The following is a 10,727-nucleotide window of genomic DNA, read 5'->3' on the forward strand; positions in this document are numbered from 1 at the left end:
ATACCATAATGGGACCACAAAGTGGGTTAAGTTCCCCAGTTGTTGTAGGTGCAGCTATTAGGCTATGTAATAATGTTGATGAATATGGGAACAAAGTTGGCATTTAAGTTTAGTTCTGGTGTCCATGTTGCCTTGGGCAAAGTGGTTGTTTGCAAGCCAGTTTTCAAAAAAGAAGCCTCATTTTGCAAGATGAATGATAATTAGATGTCTTCGTTGCCACTTAGAGATTGTCCAGGTTTTTTTTGCTAGCCCAGAATTGGTAGCTCTATCATTGATGTTTGATTGGCTTTACCTGGGGATAGATGACCACAAATGGTGCTCTTTTCTTTTTTAACCTTGGAATAATTTATTCCTAGTATTTGTCAATCCGTTAATTCATTGGGCAGGTATTATAATATGGGAAATACCTTATTTACATTTCTTGGTTGATGGAAGATGGAAAAACTGATATTCTTACAGCAATTCAGTATGATTGCAAGAAATTCTACTTTCTGAGGCCATATCCAGCCTGGATCACCAAGAGCCTTAGGAACTACATAGAAATATTTTGCACATTTCATAGATGTCATACTCTTTAAATTCCCTTTAAGGTTCTTCTGTATTAGAATATGAGTCCTACTAGTTTCTTTGCTTTATTACATGTCCACCACAAATAAACCTCTTCTTTACATTTGCATTTCCAACATTCATTTGAAGTTGATATATTTAATAAAAATTTTGTAGAAAGAAAGAAAATAGATCTACAAAGTTGAAGTTTAGCCTAGCAGTCCCCATACAAATATTTAAATCTGGTATGCAAATACTGTTTCATCTGCTTTTATTAACTTCTAATAAAATCAATAAGTCAAATCAATAAGTCACTGCATAGTGAGATGGCTAGCATATAAATTAGATAGATAATAGATAGATGATAGAACAAAATTGCTGTTATTATGGTATTAAAGCAATTGCTTATCATACTAAATACTGCTGTTGATACTTGCTCTGGCACATGAGCTGCCATATAAATTGAACAACAAAATAAATTCACAACCTTTGGTAAATAATACTTTTCACCATATTTGTTTTGTCAGTTACTGCCCTTCCCATGGTAACCATTACATCCTGGTATACATTTTAAGTTATGTTCATTTCCAAGCAAACTGTTTCATTGAGATGCATTAGTACTTCATTATTTTCCTCGGCTTTTAAATCTGATTTTGCAATTATTTTGTAGAACTATTATTTTGGAATCAGATTATTAGCATTTATTGAGTCAAGAGTTAAGGCAGAATCTTGAACCAAGAATTCTGTGGAGATTCTAGAATTATTCTCTTCTCACCAATTAATGTGTCTTCTTAAGCAAGAAAAACAAAATGCACTGGTACAGTATATGTGGTGCCTTGCTCAATAGTAGTAACTGTGAAAGGGATCTTGGAGTCCTAGTGGACAACCACTTAGATATGAGCCAGCAGTGTGCAACAGCTGCCAAAAAAGCCACACAATTCTAGGCTGCATAAACAGAGGGATAGAATCAAGATCACGTGAAGTGTTAATACCACTTTATAATGCCTTGGTAAGGCCACACTTGGAATACTGCATTCAGTTTTGGTCGCCACAATGTAAAAAAGATTGAAAGAGTGCAGAGAAGAGCGACAAAGATGATTAGGGGATTGGAGGCTAAAACATATGAAGAAAGGTTGCAGGAACTGGGTATGTCTAGTTTAATGAAAAGAAGGATTAGGGAAGACATGTTAACAGTTTTTCAATATCTCAGGGGTTGCCACAGAGAAGAGGGAGTCAAACTATTCTCCAAAGCGCCTGAGGGTAGAACAAGAAGCAATGTGTGGAAAGTAATCAAGGAGAGAAGCAACTTAGAACTAAGGAGAAATTTCCTATAGTTAGAACAATTAATTAGTGGAACAACTTGCCTCCAGAAGTTGTGAATGTTCCAACACTGGAAGTTTTTAAGAAGATGTTGGATAATCATTTGTCTGAAGTGGTGCAGAGTTTCCTGCCTAAGCAGGGGGTTGGACTAGAAGACCTCCAAGATCCCTTCCAACTCTGTTATTCTATTCTTTTCTGAAGAATATCTTTGAAATAATTGTACCATGATTGCCAGTGTAATTCTAGGCAGGTCTACAAAGAAGTTGGTGACTAGCTTAGTTTATATTCAATCCACATCACTTTGTTATTTTACAGGTAAGTGCATGTTTAATTACAGGGGAGTAGGTCTAATATTTATGTGAACAATGAATGGGTGAACAAAAGGCCCTTATTTCTACTATTCAATCTTAAAATCAATATGTAGATACAGAAACATCTCTATTTAGGAATTTTTTTCTTGTGACACATTGATATCATTTCTTGTTCTCTGCTCTGAGACAACACACAAACCCAATGCAAACATTTCCAAATATGAACTCTGAAACAGGTACACATCATGACCCACAAATGGGTGTTGAGTAAGGAAATGACATTGCTTCTCCGACTGCTTGGCTAATGAGTTTCCTTGAGATTTTGATCTGTGATGAGTTAACCTCACATGTACTGATAAGAGCTTGCTGAATCTTCAGTGATGTTCAGAAACCTTATGACTGTTGCATAAGATGGAAATGTGGTGACCGCTAGCATGGAAAATGTATCAGCAATACTCTATCGTATTATCTATTAGGGGCAGAAATTTGTTTCACTGGAAATGACCGAGAATCTCTCAGTCTAAGATAAAAATAGCTCTAATTTCAATTCACTGCCAAAAATATAGGCACAGTAATTCTACGTTACTCCCTGTTAGGTTTCAGATATAAGGATCTTTAAACAAAGGAGCTAGTCCCATGTGAGTGATGTTTGAATTCTTTATTTAATCACAAAAGGATGGCAGGACTCATATAAATGATCATACAAATGATCACCTTCTCATATGTATGAGCATTTTATTTCAGTCAGGTTTGTGTAATGATGCATCAGCTACACTGATCTTGCGATAATCATAGCTATTGTAGCAATTGCATATAAAAGTAGGTTCTAAGTGTGCTACTACAAGTATCTTCTGCATTGTTTGTTTCTGAAGCATTTTCTCCCAGACATTTAAGGGCTTCTTTCTTTCCATAACGTTGTCTTTCAGATGACAATTTATTTTTAGCTTCTGTTAGTGTACCTGATTCTTTGAAGACTATTAAAATTACAATTTTATATTATCTACTCAGAAATAAGTCCCTTTGTGGGTCGATTTGATTATTAGTCAGAGACTTCCTCTCTTGAGTATTTGTTTATTTAATATAGTATTTTTGTTAAATAAGGATGGAGGAGGGGAGGAGAACCTATCAATTTTTTAAATTTGCTTTTCAGCATCCAGTCAAAATAGTTTTTTTTGTTCAATATTAGATCTATTTGACATCTGTGTTTTCTTTTCTTTTCTTTTTTTGAACACAAGGGATTTTTTTTCTTGTTAGTGTTCGATGTTCGTTTTTCTATTTTTCTTTTTTTTTACTTTATCCTTGTTGATAAAAAGAAATAAATTAATTTAAAAAAAGGAAAAAAGTCCTACTGAATGCAGTGACTTCAAGTAACTGTACATAAAACTGCAGTTGGTTCTGAAATTTAAACTCAGGCCTTTGCAATCATATTTATTAGACCAGGGTCCCCAACTCCCAGGTGTAGCCCACTACCAGGCTGTGGCCCATTCAGAACCAGGCCTCAGAAGCGGCAGGCAAGCATGTGTGTGTGTGCACAGTTCTGCTTGCAAGCACAGTGGGTGGGTGAGCACACACGCACAGCAGAGGTGGTATTCAGCAAGTTCTGACCAGTTCTGAAGAACTGGTAGCGGAAATTTTGAGCAGTTTGGAGAACCGGTAAATACCACCTCTGACAGGCCCTGCCCCCATCTATTCTCTGCCTCCCGAGTCCCAGCTGATTGGGAGGAAATTGAGATTTTGCAGTAATCTTCCGCTGGAGTGGGGTGGGAATGGAGATTTTACAGTATCCTTCCCCTGCCACATCTACCAAGCCATGCCCACCAAGCCATGTCATGCCCACCAAGCCATGCCCATAGAACCAGTAGCAAAAAAATTTGAATCCCACCACCGATGCACAGCTCCATTTGTGCAAGTGGTGAGCAGAAATGAAGCTGCATCCGGAGCCATTCCCTTTCCCTCCCGCCAGTCCAGAAAGCCAGAAACAGTGGACACCACTGTATTAAACTAACAGTTCTTACTATATGTTTAAACCTCTTAAATATCTAGGTGCTTTCTGTGTGCTTTCAAAGTCATGAAATATTTCCTTCCAATAAAGCACCGGTTATTTCCAGAATGAAATAGACACTATCATTTAAAAATAATTGGCCTACACCGGTCATGAATGGCAACTATAGTGAAAAGCTGCCACTACTAACAACTATGTTGTTAATGACTCAGGAGGACTGACTGGGGAAGCTGAAAGTACATGGGGCTAGAGCTCAGCATCAGAACATATGTTGTTTAGAAAAAAATTCTGGTTCATCCATAGCTTTTCCAAGTAGGGCAATGTAAGACCTTACATTGGATATTTAAGCCAATCATGGATGATGCTGACTTCGTGTTAAGTAGATTTTTAAAGTCTTCTATTGAGTATCTGCAAAGAGAATTTTACAAATGCTGGATAGTTTTTATAACAACACACAATATAAAACCAAGTTGACATATCCCCTGTTTTTTAAACTGAAGAGATAAGATGTACTTGCATTTAAACTGATGCTGACATGGAACTATTGACTGAATGCAACAACAGAATATATTACTTCTTTATGAATCTGGGCTGAATCAAAATGATCTAAATGAAAAATAGGATAGTCAGTGTATATGCCTTGAATCATTCTGAATAATAAAAGACTCTCTTTAAAATAGAATGAAAGTGTAAGAAAGCGATGCTTCAAACATCTGCAATGTTAAAATTTAAAAACAAAAAAGTATTGCATCAATAAATCCCTTTTCATTGAAAACACTGAATATCTGGTCATTAAGATTCCTAAAATAGTTTTTTTCAGTAATTTATATATTTGTGGGGGGGAAACTTATTACTAGCTACCCTATTAAAACGTTTTCAAATTCAAGCTCTTCTATGACCTCCAAGCTTCTTCACTGTTTGCATGCTATAGTGCTAATCTGTACATAATTAAACCAGTTAGGAGCTTTGGTTCATTCTTTAGTAACCTTTATAAGTTTTTATTGTAATTTATGAACTACCAAATCTTGAAATATTAAGAATTAGAAAACATCTATTGCTTAACCCTTGTTCCTTGATCATAGTCTTTATCTTCTTCTTCAAAAAAAACAACAACATTGTTTGTATGAAATTTAGGGTATTTATGTTTATTCTTCTCCCATATTTTTATTATACTATTGGTATGGTTATCATTATTGTTATTGAAGATTTATTTATTTCTATGGGTCATTTTCAGTGGAATGGCTGTTGATTTGAAGAGCAGACATAAAAGGTACTGAAGAAGACAGATGATTTCAGCTTACATCCACATCTGTTATAACAAAATTAGCTTAGTATCTGCTGGTGACCACTATCTTCCAATATACTTTTATGTTTGTGTTAGCTGCTTCAGAAGCTGTTTCATATACATACAGAAGTTTGGAAAAAAGAGCATCTTCAAATAGTAGTATTTCACACATGCTCCTGCATGTTTTGAAGCAACAGTGGATTACACAACACTAATAAAAATGTCACACTGCCCTTCGGTATTACTAATTTAAGTTTCATGTCAAAGAAGGACAATCAAATTCAAATGTATAGCACATAATGGATATTTTCTAACGTAGAAAAACTTAGTGTCTTCTAAGTTTGATTTTTTTTTTATCATTTCATTTTTAAAAACTTGATAAGTATGATTCCCTACTAGCGTTCATGGCTAAAATAATGATATCCATAAAACAGACTGAATCATCCCCAAAATAGAAAATTCAATTTTAAGCTCTGTCATGTTTCAATTTATTGGATTTACTTGCCATTCCCCAAAAAAGAACAAATCAGTCCATTGAGGTATCATTACTTGACTGCTTTGGCTTTCCCCAAACTTTCACTCTACATAATGGGAGTGAGGTGCAGAAGAGAAAGTATTTAATCTCCAATACCAAAGCAAAGAGGAGGATACAGCCATGCAGGTGTAGGAGAGCAACATGTAAGCAGGAAGGATCTGATAGACCCATTTCTGTGGTAGTGATTTATAACATCCACTATAACATCCACCAACCATTCTTGTGTCAAAATAATAATAATACAGACAGCTTTTATATCACTTCAATGATGACTTGATGCAGCTCAGTCAAGTGGGACTAGACCTAGCAGTGACGTTCAGGGGATGCCAGGGGATGCTTTGAGATAGACTGGAAAGTTGAAAAAAGGATTCTTGAAGGATTCACTGAGGAGCTACTTCTGTGTTGGTGCCAAGATAAGTCAATCTCAAGTTGAAAAAGGCTTTACTTTTTAATGAGTTGCTTCCAGATTGCAAACTACAGCATGAAAATACTGAAGGGAATGACGTGAGGTATTTTCTGTATAATTGACCACACATTGCCTACTAAAAATCCAAGAGAAAAATAATAACCTTATAATAGTTTTCTGAAAAATGTAGAAAACATACCAAATGATTATCTATACAGCTACACTGGTGAGAATTCTTGGGAGTTGTATTCTAACACATTTGGAGGTACCAAATTTTATGGGTCTTCTAGAGTTAGATCCAACCTCTCTCCAACCAACTTCCCTTTCTCCCCATATACAAATGTGAATGGCATGAATGAAGGTCCTACACATTTCACTTATGCTTCTTACAAAATTTATTTTCACTTCGACTTTTTGATAGATGCCAGTACTTTTATTAAAAGCCTATACTGAAACATTCTCTTACATTGTTACTTGCCAGCTAGACAAGAACACTGGCCTTATTTAGGTAGCACTGTTTTTTCAGTAATAAAATCAAAACCAGAATGAACAGTAAACCAATCAGGACAATGTGTGATTACACACAATCCTTTGATAAAACATGCTACTCTTTCAATTCAAACACCTATCTCTTTTCCTTCTATATTTCATTCTGGTTACTGCTTTACTTTTATTTTACCATTTCCCTTCCAAATGTAAAATTTTAAAGCAGCCAGAGCTCTGTATAGCAAAAATGTACAGTACTTATACAAGGATTTCCATCCAGTATCTCTGTTGCAGCTGGCAGGAACATGATGTTTGCATACTGCTTTTTTACTGCACAGACAATAAAATAGAAATAGTGCAAAACTGACTTTCTGTGGTGTCCCTTTGGAAGAACTTAACAGTTCAACAAAACAGCCATGTGGTTATTTTTTAATGGCAAGACTAGAAATGTGACGTATTTAAATATTTGAAAACATTTATTGTAGTCAGTACAGATTCTACAGTCTGTACAACCTTTTGTGTTCTGAATAAATAATGCAGGTAAGGCCTATAGGCATTCAAGTTTCTTCCAGAAAAGTTCTTCTGCATTACTCAACAATACCTAATCCTCATTTTCTTGCATCTATTCAAAACCCTACTGTATAGCATCTTCCAGAAGAAAAATGTTACTCTTGTAGCTACACAGATTTGTCCCACCTGGTGGCTTCCAAATGTATCTAAAGGTCTCAACCTTTTCAGCTCTGTGGATTTGAATCCAAAATAATCTAAAGGTTTATTCTAACTAAGCATGAAGAAACTATTTATTTATTAATTCAATTCAATTCAATTAAAACTGTACTAGTTCTTTATCCATTTACCATTTTTACCATTTCCTTTCACAAAATTCAGTGAGTCCTGTAAATTCAATGAGTTGTGTAGCTTCAAAATAAAAGTTGTTCTAAAGTGTTCACTTATTTTATGTATAAAAGTGAGATGTGCTTCATAAAAATTTAACTCACGATTAACTCATGATTACTCATGAATCTTCAAAGAATCACAAAGCTATGGGGAAGGTTATTGTAACAAGCTAATATAGCTATATTCCAAAAATACAATGAATATATTCTCCCAATTGGACCAGGTTATTTGAAGGACCCTCTTTTCCTGTTCACATCTATCAGACCCAAAAAAGCAGAGAGGCAGGGAATGCTGCATGCCCCTTCTCCTAAGTAGGTCCATTTAGTGCAGGGGAGTCAAACTGGTGGCTTTCAATGTGCAGACCACACCTACCCCAGCTCCATGAAGGGGAAAAAACATTGCAAAACTTCACGTGACAGCAACATAATGCCATGAGTTTGACACCCATGCTCAAGTACAGGGGTCAGCAACCCACGGCTCTGGAGCCGCATGTGGCTCTTTCATCCCGCTGCTGCGGCTCCCTGTTGCTGGCCGGCTCCACATTTGATAGGGCTTTCAGTTAGGACAGGTAGAGGAAAAAAGATGCCGTTCTAGGAGGAGACTCTTTGGTGGGGGAACCGACTTCCAGCTGAAAGAAGAAAAATGATGCTGCACTAGGAGGAGACTATGATAGGTGAACTGGACTTTTGGTTGGCTCCAGAATTGAATGGGGGCTTCGGGTTAGAACCTTTGTGGCTCTTTGAGTATTTAAGGTTGCTGATCCCTGCTCTATTGGAACCAAGAACGAGGGCTTCATGACCTTGGTGGCTCCCTACCTATGGAACATCATCTTCACAGAGATAAGACTGGCTTCCACTTTGATACTCTTTTGCAAAGGCTTGAAAACCTGGTTTTGCCAATGGAACTCAGGATTCCACAGTGAGATAGAGCCCATTGACTCTTGTCTTCAGGAGGTTATTGCTTTTTTATTGTTTATATATTGGGTTTTTATCTTTGTAAGCTGCCAGGAGTCACTGAGAGTGAGTAGGGTGACCATATACATTTTCTTAAATAAAGTAAAAATAAAATAAAATTCTAAAGAAATATGAGTTGTAGGCTTTAGCCCATTTTTCTAAAATCCAATAATGTAGAACATATATAATTACTGTTTGTCACCTCTAAAGAAAAGATGAAATTTTCTTTAATGCCATAATCCTAGGATGACTACTTAGAAATCTTGCTATATTAAATACAATAACATTAAATATGCTTTTTCTACCCAGATTCTGACCCCATTTCAGGAGAAGAAATGTAAAAATTTCAGTTTTAACAATGATTGGGTATTTTTTTCAGTGAATGCAGTAATACGTGAAGATTTCTCTGAAACTTGTTTTAATTGCAGGAGAGCTATAGTACTTGGCATACTAGTTGAACCAGACCTTTCCAAGGGGGTGGGGTGGGGGGGTAACAGTAAAGAGAAATGCCAAGAGAATTTCACTTTTTTTTTGTCTTGAATGGTTGTCTTTTTGTTCTTTTTTTCCTTTATAAAATAGACAATATTTATTCTACATTGAACTGGAATGAATGGAGGGAATAAATACCTATGTGATGTTATCATAGAAGCCATGAAGCAAAGCATACCTTCAAATGGTTCAAAATGTATTTTCAGAAAACTGAGTGAGATTCTGTCTTAAAGGCAGTAACTGCATTGGCAAACAACAAAAGAGTTTCCGATTATTTTCATTAATATGCTCTACTGATTTGTTTCCCAATGGTACTCTTTCCTCTCTTTTTTTCAGAAATAAGTCCAATTCTTCTACTTCCAGTTTCCTGTTTCCTGTTTGTAGCCCGTCCTTATGAGTGCTGGTACTTCTTCCTCTTCCTTCTCCTATAATTTCTAGTAAATCTGCAATCTTTTCTATTGTTCTGGACTTATGTTTTTACCAGCAGTCCAAGGGATGCAAATTTAAATGACATTTAAATTCAAAACTAGTGGAAAGTACAGGTCATTTAGCAGCTCTATTTCAGCAGAGTTTGTGCTTTTATTATCAGGGAGAGGCCCTGTATCCAATCAAGTTTGGATGTGGTTCAGACTATAATTTCAAAAATTCTAAATCAGTATGACATGTGGCTCTGCTGTAAAAATTTAAAAGCTGTCAGCCAAATACACTTTGAGGACTCCAGAATGGAGAAGACTGCTATTTTATGGAAAATTATACCTGCATAAATTATGATAATGATAGTTAAAGTACTAAAGATCTGACAGTCTCTGCCAAAGAGACAAACAAGCTAAACCAAAGAAAACGAGGTTCATTTTAAAGTATTCAAATCTAGGTTAAACAACCAAGTTTCAATCAAAATAAGTAGGCAAAAATCCAGGAGTTCTGTTTTTCTTTGCATTGAGTTATCTAGTAAATCTAGCATGAATATAACAAATCACAGTGCAGGAAAACTATATTCAGTTCATTCACAGGTTCATCTTCCCCACTGTTTTAAGAACAACACATTTGTGAAGGGAAACTACAGTGGAGATTAAATCACTTGGCAAAAATAATGCCGGAGAAGCATTAGCAGTGGGAAGATGTAGGATGGAAAAGACAACTACAATCAGTTTGAGGAACATAATTAGAAAAGTGGGGATTTCGCTATATATTAACTAATGTAAACTTATTCATTGCTTTTTAATAAAGCTGTGTAGATCCTCTGGGACAACTTTGCTTTAGATCAAGAGACTACCCCCATTTTTATAATGTTGACTAGATTTGCTGCTTGTTAGGTGCTATCATTAGGAATACAAGGGGTACAAAAATCCATCTAAAAGTAGTGAAACTGAAGAGTGTACTTATCCTGTGCCGTATCAGAGATATGTTCTATTGGTTTGGGAATATCTATCTTTCATATCCATTTTGTATTGTATATTCTGCTGGATACACAATACAATTTTTATTGAGGGAAGGGGA

The sequence above is a fragment of the Ahaetulla prasina genome, chromosome 5 (assembly GCF_028640845.1).
Source record: "Ahaetulla prasina isolate Xishuangbanna chromosome 5, ASM2864084v1, whole genome shotgun sequence".
Classification (NCBI taxonomy): Eukaryota; Metazoa; Chordata; class Lepidosauria; order Squamata; family Colubridae; genus Ahaetulla; species Ahaetulla prasina.